The 16,522-nt window shown below is 38.2% G+C and overlaps 1 pseudogene; it reads right to left on the bottom strand.

The window, feature by feature from the left end:
• Positions 1-1,146: 1,146 nt before the first annotated feature.
• On the bottom strand, positions 1,147-1,407 carry LOC123787296 (small ribosomal subunit protein eS24 pseudogene; annotated as a pseudogene).
• Positions 1,408-16,522: the final 15,115 nt, after the last annotated feature.

Below are 16,522 nucleotides of genomic sequence, written 5' to 3' on the forward strand. Positions count from 1 at the left end.
CCTGGATTCCTTTCTACCGTGGTGAGGACAAAGCAGAGATTCTCCAAAATTAACAGATAAACCTGCTACTTCCCTAGTGAACACCTTTCTTCCCACCCACCAGTCACTCAATGTCTACATTTTAACAGACAGTATCATATTTTCTGAAGCTTTTTGGAGGAAAAGGAGAAGAAAGTGGGTTGAGAGTATCACTACACACCTACAGAATAGATTCCATTTGATAGGCTGTAATTTCTAGAATAAGCTTCTCTCTTGACACTAGAGTTCCTATTGCATCTGCAGAGAAATGTCTTATTTGCTGAATCTTTTAAAACTTTTTTATTGCAAAAAATTTTAAGCATATACCGAAGTGTATAAAAATAGTATGATGAACTACCATCACCAGTTTCAATACTTGTCAATTCATGGCCCATCTCCTTTCATCTTTACCCTAGCCACATCTTCTGTCTCCTGGATTATTTTTATACAAATCCAAGAGTTTATATCACTATATCTATGAACGTTTTATAATATATCTTTTAAAGATAAGGATTCTTCTGAAAAAAATAACCATAATACTATTATTATACCTAAAAGTTAATAATAGTTCCCTAATATTATCGAATACCCAGTCTTTGAATTTATTTCCCTGATTGTTTCCTAAGAGATCATTTGTTTACAATTGCTTTGCTTTGTTCAAATCAGGAGCCAAAATGGATACATGTTAACATGTCTCTCAAGTTTTTTGTAATATATGTGTCTCCTTTCCTTTTTTAAATTTTTCTTGCAATTTATTGAAGAAAGCCGATAATTTTTCCTGTAGAATTTTTCGCATTCTGGATTTTGCTGTTTGCCTTTGTGTGATACCCTGTCTCTTGTGTTTCCTATAAAATTGGCAGTTAGATCTAGAGCTCTTGGTAAGACTCTTCCAATTTTTTACAAGAATACTTTATAGTCAGTGTTGTGGGTATATATATATAAATTTTTTTTTTTACACGTAAATGTTCTTAGTTTACTAATCCTCTCGTGAAAAATCTGCACAATCACCACAGGTCAAGTCACTGCGGATCTTCACTCCTGTTCTCCAATGTCCAGCTCACTTTTTGCCAGCACTAACATTGGCTTTTGCAGTCCCTCTGACTTTCTTCATTTGTTCTTATGTTCCTTTCACTGTTTTCTTGAGGTCTTTTTCTTCTTATACAGGCTATGTTTTGCAAGTCTATGTTTGGGTTCGTTTTCCTTTACATTGTCCAGGGAATCATGAATCGTGCCGAAGCCAGTTGTCTTGCCACCACCAAAATGGGTTCTGAATCCAAATACAAAGATGACATCTGGTGTGGTCTTGCCCATTTTGGCTAGTTTTTCCCAAATCTGTCTTAGGTACTGTTGCCTTTGCAGAACATCAATGATCATTTGTTTCTGCTGAAGTAGTCAGCTGGTCATGAACTTCTGGGTCTGGATAGGTACATGTCATTCACGATGGGGGCCAAGTTTCAAGCAGCCAGGGAGGAAGAGAGCTGTATGTATATACTTCTGTGTCATCTGAGGACACACAGAGTGTGTGGTTTGTTTCCCTTTTTGTAATGTTAACCTCCATCAGTGGGTTCTGGTATTGTCACCTTGATCCAATCTTTATAAAGTTCCCCATTAGTTTCTCACTTAATGGTTTAGAAGGTATCAATGGTCATTGCTCATTTTCTTTATTTTATTAGAGATTGCAAAATGGTACTATTTGAATGCTATTGTCCTTTCTTCATTGATTAGCTGCAATGTGTTAAAACAAAACAAACAAACTTTCCCTCATCAACTTTTTTCATTACAGACCATGGAAAGACAAGGGCTATATGCTAATCTAAAATGGGAAACTCTGAAAGTTTATGAAGGACTGCTGGCAGAAATGGAATCAAACTATGGAAAGTGGTCAACGGCAACAAAAACCCTGAAATAACTGAGGCAGAACAGACAGGAGTGTGCAGAGTTAGCTGAGGCTACAATCCCAGGAAGCAGGGAGACAGGTTCACGGGGAGGGGAAGTCTGATGGGTGAGGGGCCAACTAAAGAGAATGGAGAGCCACTGAGTCAGCCTTGGGGTGACTGCCGGAAGACTACTTTGAAAGTGGAACTAAACAGGTAGGGCTGGGAGCCAGGGAGAAAGTCTTGAATAAATGTGGGATCAAAGGGAAGAATGTGAGCCAGCAAACCCCGCAGGGAACCTAGAGAGGGAGCTTTTGAATGAGAACAAGGGGTTAAACCAATTTAAGTAAAAGCAACTGTGCATCTGTACGTTGACCAACCACATGTAGTGTGTGAGCAAAGATGTATTCACTGCTGTTGTTATGCGGTCCTGCTGGGCATGTGTCAGTGATGTTAAGGGGGGTGGGTGGGCAAAGCAAAGAGGAGGAAAGGGAAAGGGAAAGGGCTTGGGTTCAAGAAAACAATCTTTGGAAGAGAAATTTTTCAGTGCTTCTTTTTTCTCAGGCAGCAGCCCAAAGACACTAGGAAAATTCTTTAGACATTGCTTAGGATCTATATTAATCCCAAAAGAAAGCCATAGTTGACATAAATATCTTCATATTCTGCCTTAAGCTAATAGAACAGTGAATTCTACTTAACAATTATGATAGAAAAATTTTACCATTAATTTTAAGGAAAGTTATAATAAAATCATCAGAAATCATAGTGTAGGCAAGGATCTTAAAGGTCAGATAGTTGTAGTCCTAAATGAGAATATTAAGACAAAACCTCATTCTATTAAAAAAACAGTTGACATTTAGATGAACTAATTCAACAGAGGGCCAAGCTCTTGCCTTCCGGGCATAGAAGAAATAACAGCTTTATGAAAGAGTTTTAATAATAAAAAGTAAAAGGAAAAACAAACATAACTCACAACTATAGTACATTTTTTTGCAAGAGGTATTCTCATATTTTATGAAATTGCAGATTGCCTACTTGATTTCCCTTTTAGAATCAGTTCCGAGCCAACCTGCAAAATATTAATATTGAGTCCAGGATTTTGCATGAATACAGAAGTATTTTGAACTGAAATAGACAATCAAACATGAATTTGGGTAAGATTATAGTTACTTGATATTTTTATTTTTATTAAACATGGCTTCAATAATCTACCTTTAACTAGAAGAGAGACGTGTTGTGTTTTTATTTTTTATTTCTTTTTATTATTATTATTTTTTAAGTAGGATCCTCGACCCTGGCTTTTTCTTTTTTTTTTTTAGAAATTTTATGTTTTTGAAAGATGTTTATTTTTTGGCCATTTTTATCCGTTCTTTTATTTGAAATACAACATAAGGCCACTGAGAAAAAAAGCTTATGAGACATAGTATATTTTCACGTAAATGTGATCATTTGTGACATGTATTATGACAGAATGGTCATGGCCATAACTTTGGCCTGTTTTTTCTACTTTGTAGGTGCTAAAGGAAGCAACTTTTTCAAAATTGCCTCCAAAAAAAAAATCACATTTAATGGTTAATAAAGCACAATTTTACTTTTCAAAGTACTTTCACGTTCTTAAAAAGGCAAATCCTCATTATTAATATGGAGTCTTTCAGGGCAAGTTCACACATGAAGTTGCAGCTGACTCTTCCCCAACAGTCTTCCCTAGATATGCAATCTATTGTTAGGGAAAGGCTAGAGGAACATCAGTAAATGCATCTATAAATCTGAAAATATGCATTGAAACATAACACATATGAATCAAAAGAATGTATTTGGGGCAACCATTTTAATGGATATCTCCTAAGGCAATATTACCTCTTCAAATTTTGTATATGTGTGTGTGTATGTGTGTGTGTGTCCTCAGATGATACCAGAATAACCATTTCAATATTATGGGGTATTATTTTGAGAATACAAATGAAGAATTCCAAAGCTAGCCTCAACAAAATTCTCCCCCTACGATAGTTCTAAAATATAATTTTAATTACGCTGTGCAGACCCTTGTGAGCGTAAATGAACCAAATGTTGTTCCTGCATGTGTGTCAGATGAAGCCACAAATATTGAATGTTCTAGTCAAATAGAAATAAAACAAGGGTGCCCCGGTGGCTCAGTGGGTGGAGCAGTCGAGCGACCACCTGTTGGTTTCGGCGCAGCCATGATCTCTTGGGCCGTGGGGTCTAGCCCTGTCTCCACATCCGGCTTCCCACTCAGTGAGGAGTCTGCTGCGTCAACAGTCTCTCCCTTTGCCCCTCCCCTCACGCTCGCACATGTTCTCTCTCAAATAAGTAAATAAATCTAAAAAAAAAAACCCAAAAAACCCAAATAGAAATCAGACAGATTCTGCATGCCTCACTGTCCTTATTTTAACAGAAATCATAATATATTTTATCTACATTGTGGGGATATTAAACACCAATAGCCAATAATTTTGGAGTAGTTTTTACATCTAAATAAGATATGACTTATTTGGATATGAAATCTCTTAAATAAGGTATGACCTATCTGTAGAAGATATGATTACAAAACAGCTACATAAACTCCAGCCAGGCTTGAAAACATGTCTTACTATGGTAGTGGCACTTCTTCTGAAGACCTGAGTTATTCTGTAACCACTGCCTACACTGTTCTAACGAAAGGAGCTAGCGTCCATTAGAATTGTTTGCTCTTGGGAATGATTGTCACACTCTGGGTTAAAGTAAAAAAAAGTGTGTAAAAATTGACTGACCCAATTTAGATAAGAATTGATTGTTTCAAACTGTCCACCTTCTTTACTTTAGTGGAGAGAAGCAAAATGTGTAGGTGAGCGTGTGTGTGTGTGTGTGTGTGTGTGTGTGTGTGTTCCTGAAAGGTTACTTTAAACTGGAGATAAGCTTGGCGATTTTACAGAAAATAGCTCTGTGTTTTTCCACGGATCAAGTGATACGGTCATTTTTGACCTCGTGCAGCGCAGCTCGAATAATAAAAAATTCAAGTTAGACTTGCCATTCACTCTAAAGTAAAACTGACTTTCAGATCATTATCAGAAAAAAGCGCAGTAAACAAACTTTTGAACCATGAAACAAATAGCTCCCAGGTGGGGCCTCCTAGAGTCAGGCGATTCTAGCCTTCGTGTTGGAACAAAGGAAATGTTCCTATGGAAGCAAGCCTGTGTCCGCATCTCCGTCCTATCCCCTCCCTTCCCTCCTCACTTTAGGAGTAGTGTGATGTCCAGGTAGTTCTAGGTGCCAGTAAAGCCTGCAAGACCCCTTTCCCAATGTCTGTTGTTGTTTTAATGTAGTCCTACTCACTTCTAAATAGATGTTGAGTATCATCGTGTAGCAATGTTAAGTCGGAGGGATGTATAAGGAAGTGGGGTATTGGAAATATTTTCCTGCTGCCTCCTTGATAGGAGTAGAGCATGACGTTTGGTACAGTTGCACATTTGGACCCTGATTGGCTAGCAGAATCACTTTTCCCCATCCTGGCCATGCTTCTTGGGTCTCCAAGCAACAATGAGGATTTAGCTGATATGCAAAGCATGGATATGAGCCTGCCCCTTTCAGTCTGTATTCACTGCACTATAGGGAGAGCGCTGTATTAACTACCCATTGCAGAGGTTAAAATGCTACTGGCCCTTGCAATGAAGGTAAAATCAGGAAATGCAAAATTGAATGGGTTACTGTTTCACTGCAACTTCTGAATTTATTTCATTGGTTACTCTGTTTTATCACTACATATCATTGTCTTGAGGCACTGAAAGACGAAGGACTATGTTACATGACTGATTTACATGTGATACCATAATAATCTGCACCCAAACTGAGCTTTTAAATAAATACTGTAATGTTTTATTTACTAATACTGCATATGTTTACCCTCGATTACCTAGTCCTAAATTAGTCTTATCTCCCTAACTTTGAGGTATGTGACTTCAGGGAAGAGACTAGGGTTTATATATCTTTTGTATTCATAAAGCTCCTGTCCCAGCACTAAATACCTTGCAGTCACATAGTTCCTTGATTACAATTTGTTTGTTTAGAAATTTTAGTGGTAACTGTCTCTATAACTATAATGTATAAAGCCCTTATATCACAGAAGTAACTTCTGGTAGAATAGTATTTAATTTTAAAAAGTGAGTAGAAGCTAACTTATGCAGAACTTACAATGTTCCATGAAGTACTATTATTATTCCCATTTTACAGACAGAGAAACTGATGCTCAACAGAGTTGCTCAAGTTCACACAGATAGTGAGGGCGCTGGAACTCCAATGCAGTTCTGTTGGGTTCTATGCCATTAACCACTATGCTGTTCTTTGCTCCATGTTTATGCATTTAACATGTTTCTATTTCTCAACTTTAAGTTTTTCCAATTAAAAGAAATAAAGGATGAACTGTTGTGGGAAAGGATTTCATATGGCAAAGGAGTGAAGTGGCTATCAGTTGTCCTTGATTCCTTAAATTTATCTGATCATGTTTGAAGTGTTTTCCATCTTTGTGACCGTCTGTGCTTTAAAGGAGCCCGTGAATATAAACCCTACTCCTCGGTGACCTCAGAGTGTACCAAGAAAATGAGGTTGCGGATTTTTCAGCATGATCTGGGGCCTCATAAATACCGACGATTTCTATCGGATTCAAAGTCCGATCAGTCTACTGATAAATTGCTATCAGCATTCAATGCAATTCCAAACTTGTAAATAGAGCTTTAAAAAAAAAAAACCGCAGAAATGTTGTAAAGTTGTAGCCAATAATATTTTGTCTTTTTTGCTGCAGACTTTGAATATTTTATTTAAACAACTGATTGGAAAACAGTAGCCACAGAAGAACGGTGAGGAATGGGGTTAGTCTCTGTACGGCCCTTTCAATATTAGCGAATCCTGCATTCCCTGGTTGGGCAGCGTCCTCCTGCTGCCTCTTCAGGAACCTTCTCCAACCCTTCCTTGTGAATTTGCCTACTGAAGAACAACTCCAGGTCTGGTTTCTGCTGTCTCCCTAGTCTCCTGGCAATTTTTACCTGCTCGGCTGGTTGCTAGTTGGTGAAGAATGCAATAAATCAATCTCTGATTATGTCATAATTGATACTAATAAGTTAATTTGTGGCACACCCCAGGTATGTTTCAGTGGGGACTTCATGAGACCATGACTTGACCCAAAGATTCTCCTTCTAGGAGTGGGAAGTATGATCTCAGTAATAGAAAAAACAAAACAAAAAAAAAAACAAAAAAAACACTGCAGGTCTCACAGCCTGTAGGATTAAATTTAGAGGCAGAAAAAAAGAATTATTGCTCAGAAAAGTGCACTGTTGAGTACGTATGTCAAATGATTAGGATCATTGAACAGAACAGGTGGAAAAGCAGAATAACACTTAAATCTCCTGACCCCAACAATATTTTCTTTAACAATTTTCCCCCTTTAAAAAAATGCATGCCATAGTGAGTCTTTTGAAAGAAAATTTTTTTCCCTTTTGGTGTCTCAAGAAATTTATAGGTATTGTATAGTCATGAACAAGAAACTTTTAGTCTTGGTTTAGTAGGTATAACTTAATAAATTATATTCTTATGAGTGCCCCTTGAAGCAGGAAAAATTGCTAGTCTTCCCTTCCAACTGAAAGCCTTCCTCTGAACCAGTTGTTAGAACACGTTCAGAGATGCCTATCATAGGAACATATAATAGGATAAATTGACTGTGGGAGAAGAAGGCAGGGATTAGTCACTCACAGGTTGGCAGCGTAAAGACCAGGTAAAGAACTGCACATCAGCCTGACAGTAGGGAGGTGAACTGGCACCCTGCCCTGGTTTGGGTGGGCACTTATTTCTTAATGAATTAAAGAGTTTTCCATAGACTTTGTTAATGAAGCTGCAGAAGGAAGAAGTTTAAAATATAATTTAAAAGGGAGGCTTTAAAGAGTTTCTCTATTCATGGCATATTCCTTAGGGATTATTAATTTCCCCACGAAGGAAACAATGATTTAACTCCTTTGGATAAAGTCTGAAACTACAGAAAGTGAACAGTGACCATAGCAAGTATCAAAGGCAAAGTTAATGGGCACGCCCTTGCTTCCTCATGCAGCCACTTAATTACCCAAAATACCTGGTCTAGAGTAACTTCTTACTAGACAGCCATCCCGGTTTTCAAGTCTCCAATGATACCCAAGATAAGCAATCTGCTGCTTATATAAGCCTGCTTTATTTACTTAGTGTTTCTGAGATAAGGCTTAGGCTAGCAAATACTTTATCTCTAACCCACTCCTACTGATCTCCCCATATCCCATGCTTCATGGATGTAACTATGTAGGAGGATGGTGAATTGGAAGTGATTTTAACCACCGGAGGAAGGAAAGGGTCAGTCTGAGGTGGAAGGAGTTTCGAAGCAGCAATGAATGAATGCTCAAAAAGGAAAATATCTCTTTCTGGAACAGAGGTGGTGGAAGCGAATAAATGCAGAAGCGGCTATTCTTAAAATCCCCAATCCATTCAATGTTTGCAAAAACTGAGCAAGGCCAAATCTCCCCAGGATTATTGGTGTGTATATCAGAAGGGACATATTCAGAAGACTAAAGACAAATGGCATGGCGATCTTTTCTCTTACCAGTCCTCTCTTTCTTTTTTTTTTTTCCTCCTCTCCTTAGCTTCGTTTAATCTGACGGGACAGGCTCCTAAATCTTGCTAGTGGCACCAGCCAGGACCCAGTTCATTGTTCATCATTTCCTCAAGGCGTGATGGTTTTCTCCAGGATACATGTAAGCACAATACAGAACACAGAAGTATTTTCCATTGCCCCTAACACGAAAGCCCAATTACTCACTTCTTGTTAAAAGTCATTACGAGATCCACAGACCTAGATGGATATGTTTGGAGTTTTGTTTTATGTCCCTAATATTTTTTTGAAATTACCAGGAAAGAATAGATTCTAAAACGCAGTGGTTCATCTCCCAGACCTCATTATTCTGTCCTCACAATGTGCATCACAATGGAATGACTGACTAAGGACTCTGAATACAAGCAAATATAGAAGCTCTATGTAAATGCGTTTGTCGAATCAGGAGAAAGAAAGAAAAGGCTCGGAGGAGTTGTTTATGCTTTCTTTCATCTGAAGTGCCATTTGCTCTGTACATCAGATAGCATATTGATTTTAGTGTACTTCAATTCTCAATTTTCCATAAACCATAAAAACCTTAATGGCTTCTCCAAAGCTCAAGTGAGAAACAATCAATTAATTTTCCCAGTAGTTCAACTCTGTCAAAATTAAAGTGCTATTTTAATGAATTTTTCAGACATTTAGGATCTACACAGCAGCAGTTTAATGGCAAAAAGGCTTTCTTTCACCATGGCAAGAAAAGTTTAAATATATACCAATTAAGTAGAGAGTTCAAATGTTTTAACCTTTATTATAGACATGAAAATGCAAGTCGCTTTCCATGGCATTTTTCTAGGGTTTAGCCTGATGCTGAGTCCACAGCAGCTCTGAACAGGACCGTTGCAGAAAATTAATATAATAATCAAATGCATCGGCTACTACCCCTGTGACACCGTTCCTCTGTGTTGTGATTTGAAGAATAACAAAAAGGGCTGTCCTACTTTCTCCCACAGGTCCATATCTCACCTCGAATTCCCACTGCTCATACCACCTCTATGAAACAAGGCATTTTTTAAAAGGCCACAGTAAAAATCCCTGGAAGGGAAAGAGGTTAGGGAGCTAACATGCTTCATTTGCACAATAGTGACCAACAGGACATTAGCATGGAATCGTTTATCAGATTAGTTAAGCATCACTGAGAAAGCAGAGATTACAGAGATGGAGACAGGTACAGTTTGGGGATGGTGGAGAGGAAGTGGGCAGGTCTCTGTCTTGAAGGGACAACGTGGACAGCTCCCTGGAGAATGAGAACCAAGAGCGGTGATGGAAAAGAAGATGATACTGCGAAGGGTCAGGATTTGAAAAGGCTGTAGGCTGCCTCAAAGTACAATCTCTTTCAGACTGCTCTATGTCCAAGAAGATAAAACACTGAAACAGTAATTGGAATTGTGAAATGAATTAAAAATAGGACTAAATTGCAGGCTGATCGGACATCCTAGCCTCTTTCATTAGGAGACTATGGACTGTACTTTGCTGGAATGGAAGTGTTGATTGCTTGACAAAATTCACTTTGTTTTGGGCATGAGGACATTTTCTGTGATCCTGAGACGATGCCATCATGGTGTTTCATCTGGGGGCTGTTCAGGCTTTTTTGTTCTGTTTTTGTTTTTCTTACTTGTTTCCTTTTTTCACTTGGGTTATCATGTAAATCTCATTCAATAACTTGGTGAATTTAGGGAAGTTGTTTTGAAGAGTCTAACTGGTTTATAATTTCCTCTTCTCACGAGACTGGATCTGTTTTAGTTCTTTCACAGGGAGGAGGCACTTTCTCTCACACACAACCATGAAACAGATGAATTTGCAATTTGGTCTACTTCCGGTTAGATTTCAGGGTGGTTGTGGACGGCCACATTTCTCTTTGCTCATCTAGTCCATTGCTTATTAAACTTTTGAAGGAATTCCTTTGTCCACCTGTTAATCATCTATAGGCATTTCCAGAGCACAGGTCTTTTCTGGTTTCCTAGTGCGAGGGTAGCTTGTAAGTCAAGCCCTGGCACTTCCTGCTTCCGGTTTACAGAAAGTGGATTGGTATTTCTTTTTGGAAGCTGACCTGCCTCAGGTTTCTAGGAGGAGCGAGCTATTGTCATTCTGAAACGAGTGCAGTTATTTCTTCCCCACCTTCATTTTCAGCCACATAGTTTCTTAAAGCTTAAGCTACTATATGGGTGGGCAAAAGGAAGGTGCTGATTATCATTCAGGGCATAAATAAAAATCAGAAGGCAACCCAGTCACCGAGTGCAAGAAGGAAAATCACGTCATAAATCTCGTAAGTTATTTTCCATTTACATAACCAGTAGCAAATACCACTGTAGTGCTTAAATAATGTAAATATAAACCTGAAGTGAATCTATCCATGGATCTTAATGAAACATCATATATAATAAGTGTGGAATAAAAAGGCTCATTGAACAGATTTTTTAAAGTCAAAGAGAATATAAACAAATGCTCAAACATGCATAATACATATGTGTCAGGCACTTTGTGTTCAATGCTGTTTCAGGCCGTAAAAATAAATAAGCTTACAAATCCTGAAAGGACTTTTTTTTTTTTAATCTTTTGGTACATCAGACAGAAACTGCTCTGAGGTTGGTGTTCCTGGGATTTCAATAGATTGGCTGGGCTGGGCCCTACAGCTATGTAGAAATGAATTCTGCTTAGTGATAAGTTAAAGGGGAGATAGATTTGTCTTCACAAAGTGCTTTGTTCATCCTCTTTGCTGGGACTCCCTGCAATTATGATATAATCTATTTATTTCTTCCCAGATGTTCACTTACCATTACTTTGAAGTAGGCGAGTGAGCATTATGGTGTATTTCTTACACATGGGACTACAAAAACTCCCTAAGACTCAAATCACTCACAAATAGCTAGGCTGGCAGAAGCAAGAATGAAACTCAAACTTTTCAAATTCAATTTCGTAGTCTTTTACTTCACAATCGCTGATAGATACTCTAACTCCAGAGTAGTTGGGGGAAAAAATCTCAACTCTTCAAACATTTGTTTTCACTGTTGTTTTTAAAAACAATATTGACTGAGATTTTCCAATTGAAAATACAAATACTGCTTTTTAGAAAAATTGAACGATATAAAAATGTATGAAAAAATGAGAATAAAGTTCATGGTTAATGTTAATACTCAGACAAAACATATTTTGATGTATCTCTTCCCTTCTAAAAAAATTGGATTCATTATATAATTAATCTAGTAGGTCATCTATGTTGACCCCTACCATTATTTTATGTACTATTACCATTTAGAGTCGTTATCTTAGGCTTGCTGAAAGAAATTCTTTAAACATAGTTCTATCAAATCTCTTGAGCTTATATAAATAAAAATTAAGTGACACTAATTGGTTAGGCATTCCTAAAATGTTTTCATATTCAAATTTCAACTCTTATGATTCACTCTGTGATTCAGATTTTTCGGCGTGTGTGTTTTTCTACACAGTTATATTCTGTCTCCCCTAAGCTTTGGTGATGCAGCATTTCTTGAAAATATTCTGCTATTGGGTCTAAAACTTGCCTTGAAGCTGATTTCCCCCATCTGCAAGTTTTAATACATATGGAACTACAAGAATATAAAGAATACTAAAGAATACTTTAGATATGTAAAAATATGAAGAACTATGTGTCTTAGAATCTATGAAATACTGCATATGAACTTTTTTCCTGAACTTTGTATCATGAGATTTGCATATGAACTTTTTTTCCTGAACTTTGTATCATGAGAATTTACTATTGTCTTTTAAATTCATGATATTTAAGGGCTTTACAATACTCGGTATAATTTATGTAAACAATTCCCTATTATTGGACATTTAGGACCCTTTCAATTTTTTGCCATCATAAAGATGTGCCAAACATCCTTGAGGATAAACTTTTGCCTACATCTTTGATAATTTCCTTAAGAGAGAGTTCTAAAAATAGCATAACTAGGTAAAATGATATGAGTTTGCACTCCCCATATATTGCCAAATTGCTTTTCCAAAATGGTTGCATCAATCTGTATGCTAACCAGTGGAATAGGTGTTACCTAACCAATGTTTTTCACTATTCACCAACAGTACATACAGGTTAAATCTTGCCTCTTGACCAACTACCCTTTCCTTTCATTTCTTCCTTTATTTTTACTTATCACCTGCCAACATGATAAATAATTCCTTTCCCTTTTTAGTATTTATAAAACCTTTACTGATCCTATGAATCTCCACCAAAAAGCTCTTAGTCATTGCTTAGCCAATCTATACTAAAGGTAGCTAGTTACCTTAATTTTCCCTCTGAAGTCAGCTTCCTTAATCACTTCACTGCTCTAATTTTTTAGATACTCAAGGGGCTAAACCTGAATTCATTATTAGAAACTTTTTTTTTTATGAAGGTAGGAACCATCTATTTAATTTTCTTGATGAAATGTTTATGTCTAGAATTCTCTTCAATTAGTCATTTTTGCTCTTGTTCATAATACTAATATTAATGCTACTAATAAAAATCACTGCTCTCTATACTGACCTAAAAGTTTTCTTTATGAAGCATTGTCAAGCCTTGTTGAAATAAGCTAGGTAAAATCCATCACTAGCACATTTACGGGCCATGTGTTCATGATCATTGGATTTTTATTCAGAAATGAAAACTGTTCTTTTTTTTTTTTTTTAAAGATTTTATTTATTTATTCGACAGAGATAGAGACAGCCAGCGAGAGAGGGAACACAGCAGGGGAGTGGGAGAGGAAGAAGCAGGCTCATAGCTGAGGAGCCTGACGTGGGGCTCGATCCCGTAACGCCGGGATCACGCCCTGAGCCGAAGGCAGACGCTTAACCGCTGTGCCACCCAGGCGCCCCGAAAACTGTTCTTAATATTCCTTCTTTCAGCAAGCCTCCATTGAGCACACACTATAACATGTAAAGCTTGATGCCTGTGGCAATGCCAAGAAGCCTACAACATCTTCCTGGCCCTGTGATAATAATAGGTAAAATCTATTAGATTCTTCCCGTGTGCGAGGCACTGGTCTAAGTGCTTGATGTGCACAAATACATTTAATCCACTCAACAGTGATATGAGATTGGTCTTATTAATATCTGTATTTTATAGATCAGGAAATAAAGCAGGAAGAAGCAGGATCATACAGATGGATTTGAACCTAAAGTATTTTACGTCAGTATTGGCTTATTTAGCACATGCTTTCCTATAAAAACTTAGAGTATAGTAGCATAGATCAGGGTTATACATAAGTTGCCATAAAATACTTAGAGTATTTTATTACAAGAAGATACAGCAATGTAGGGGGTTGGGGAGATGAGAGAAATCAAGATGCAAAAAGGAGGGAGATATGAATGGACCTTAAAAGATGGAAACAGTATGGTTTGGGATAGAAATAAAAGTGGATGGCTTAACATGGGGTGGAAGGATAAACTCTAGAACCCAATACCCCTGGATTCAACTTCTGACGGCAGTACCTGTTCGTTATAAGGCAACTTCTCCTAGCCTCAGGCACGCAACCTATTTTGGTTTTAATGAGCAAGGTTATAAAAGTTTGGAAGCATATGATATGTTTATGGCATGAAAATAGAAAAGGTAGAGCGTGTTCAAGGGGCTCTTGGGGCAGGTCAGTGAGTGAGGGAGGGCAGTATGGGCAGGCATGTGTGGGGAGCAGAGGTAGCTGAAGATAAATGAAGTAGGTATGAGGAATTGCTGGAAGATTTGAGACAGAAGAAAGATAACTTGTCATCATTTTAAAAGAAGGAAACAACAAGGTTAGCGGTGCTGTGGTTTGGAGTAAGGACAGGCTGAGGAAGTGAGTCCAGATGAGGCTATGGGTATCGCCCGGATGAGAGATAATAAAGGCACGAATCAGGGCAAGTTTCATGGAAAGGAAGGAGAGAGATTCCAGAATAATTTCAAAGGTGGATTTGAAAGAACTTGGTAACCAATTGGGGTTTTGGGATTGAGTCAAAATGTTCCTCAGATTTTCGCCCCAGGGGCCTGAAATGATGATAATGCCTTTTACAGAGAGAAATTGCAGTTAGTTTGGAATGAATCAGAGTTGAAAACTTGGGTGTCAGCAGTATAGATGACTTTGCAGAGTTTGAATGCAAAGGCAAGGAGAAAGTTGGAACTTTGAGTGCCAGTAATCCTAAAGCTAATTTGGGAAGGTAGATCTCTTTTGGATTAATACTTTTATTTAGCAAAACCAAAAATTAATTATATATTATGGAGTCTTCTTTTCATTCTTATCAGGGACTTTTCTCTTTTTGGATGAGGCATTCCTTTGAGAACTTAATGAAGACTATAGACCTTCTTGTATCCTCAAGTGTGTATGTGCATGTGTGTGGGGGGGAGGGGAGAGTCATAAACATACATACACAATTTTGCATACAGTGTTAGGGAGTCCTTGCATTTTCTGAGGTCCAGCCCAAGAAACACAAGTCTACTCTGCATTTCTTCTTCTTCTTCTTCTTCTCCTTCTCCTTCTTCTTCTTCTTCTTTTTTTTTTTTACCAATGCATTAATATTTTTTCCAACTATAATTAACCACATGTCAGGTATTGTGCTAAGGGCCTTACCTATATCAACTCATATATCTCCATATAGGTATTACATTTTAAACAGGGGGGAACACAGAATTAGGTTAAATAAATGGCCCAGAGTTATAAAGTTAGTGTGTGGTGAAGGCAGGGATTGGATAGGTCTCTGTATTAGTCAGGTTTCTAGGAGCAACAGAATCAATAGGGAGTGCGTATATCAAGAGCTTTGTTCTACTGAAGGGGGCTCATGTGATTATGGAGGCTGACGAGTCCCACGGATTGCAGTCAGCAGGCGGGTCACCCAGGAGAGCTGCTGTTTCAGTTCTAGTCCGAGTCGCAAGGTCTGAGACCCAGGAGATCCAGGGGTGTGGTTCCCATTGAAAGGCTGGCAGCCTTGAGACACAGGATGAAGTGATGTTTCAGTTTAAGTCCAAAGGCAGGAAAAAGCTGATGTCCTGGTTCAAAGGCAGCCAGGCAGGAAGAATTCTCTCTCACTCCGAGAAGGGTCAGCCTTTTTGTTGTATTCAGACCTTCAACTGGTTGGATGAGGGCCACCCACATTAGGGAGAGCAATCTGCTTTACTCAGTCTACTGATTTAAATGTTAGTCTCATCCAAAAACACCCTTCCAGAAATGCCTGGAATAATGTCTGACTACAGTATCTGGGCACCTGGTAGCCCAGGCAAATTGAAACATAAAAACCATTGTTGTCTCTCTGACTCCAACTACTTTGTCATTTTAAAACACTCTGTTTTTCTTAGATGAACTCTTTTTTTTTTTTATTGCTTTCACACATGCCTTACCTAAATTATTCATGTTAGAGCTGCTTCTCCCATGTTTTCCCTTTCCCCAGTTACGTTCCCCTAACTGAACATTTTTTTTTAAAGATTTTTTTTAATTTATTTATTCAACAGAGATAGAGACAGCCAGCGAGAGAGGGAACACAAGCAGGGGGAGTGGGAGAGGAAGAAGCAGGCTCATAGCAGAGGAGCCTGATGTGGGGCTCAATCCCAGAACGTCGGGATCATGCCCTGAGCCGAAGGCAGACGCTTAACCGCTGTGCCACCCAGGCGCCCCCTAACTGAACATTTTAAAGTAAAAAACACTTGCATTCATTCTGTCTGCTTTCTGCTCTTTCCTTCCCCCAAGAAGAGAAACTATCCAAGGAAGCTTCTTTCATTTTAAAGGTTCAAAAAGGGTTTTGCAGCTAGAAGTGAGTTAACAACATCTAAAAGACTCCATGGGCACCCACTAGAAGTGCATATCAGGTGTTAAAAGAGTTTTCAAATTCCCTGCATGCGATAGCAAAGAAGTGCTGGTTTTGGTAGCGGGATTGAAACTTTCAGGTGGTTATTTAGTATGCAGGGTGTGTGTTGTAAAAGTCAATGCACGATTAAAAAGAATATATTGTGGATGTTTTTAGGCCCTGGAGCAAATCCAAAATAACAGCTGGGATTTTA

This window comes from Ursus americanus, chromosome 17, assembly GCF_024610735.1.
Source record: "Ursus americanus isolate L20-20 chromosome 17, mUrsAme1.1.p, whole genome shotgun sequence".
NCBI classification, from domain to species: Eukaryota; Metazoa; Chordata; class Mammalia; order Carnivora; family Ursidae; genus Ursus; species Ursus americanus.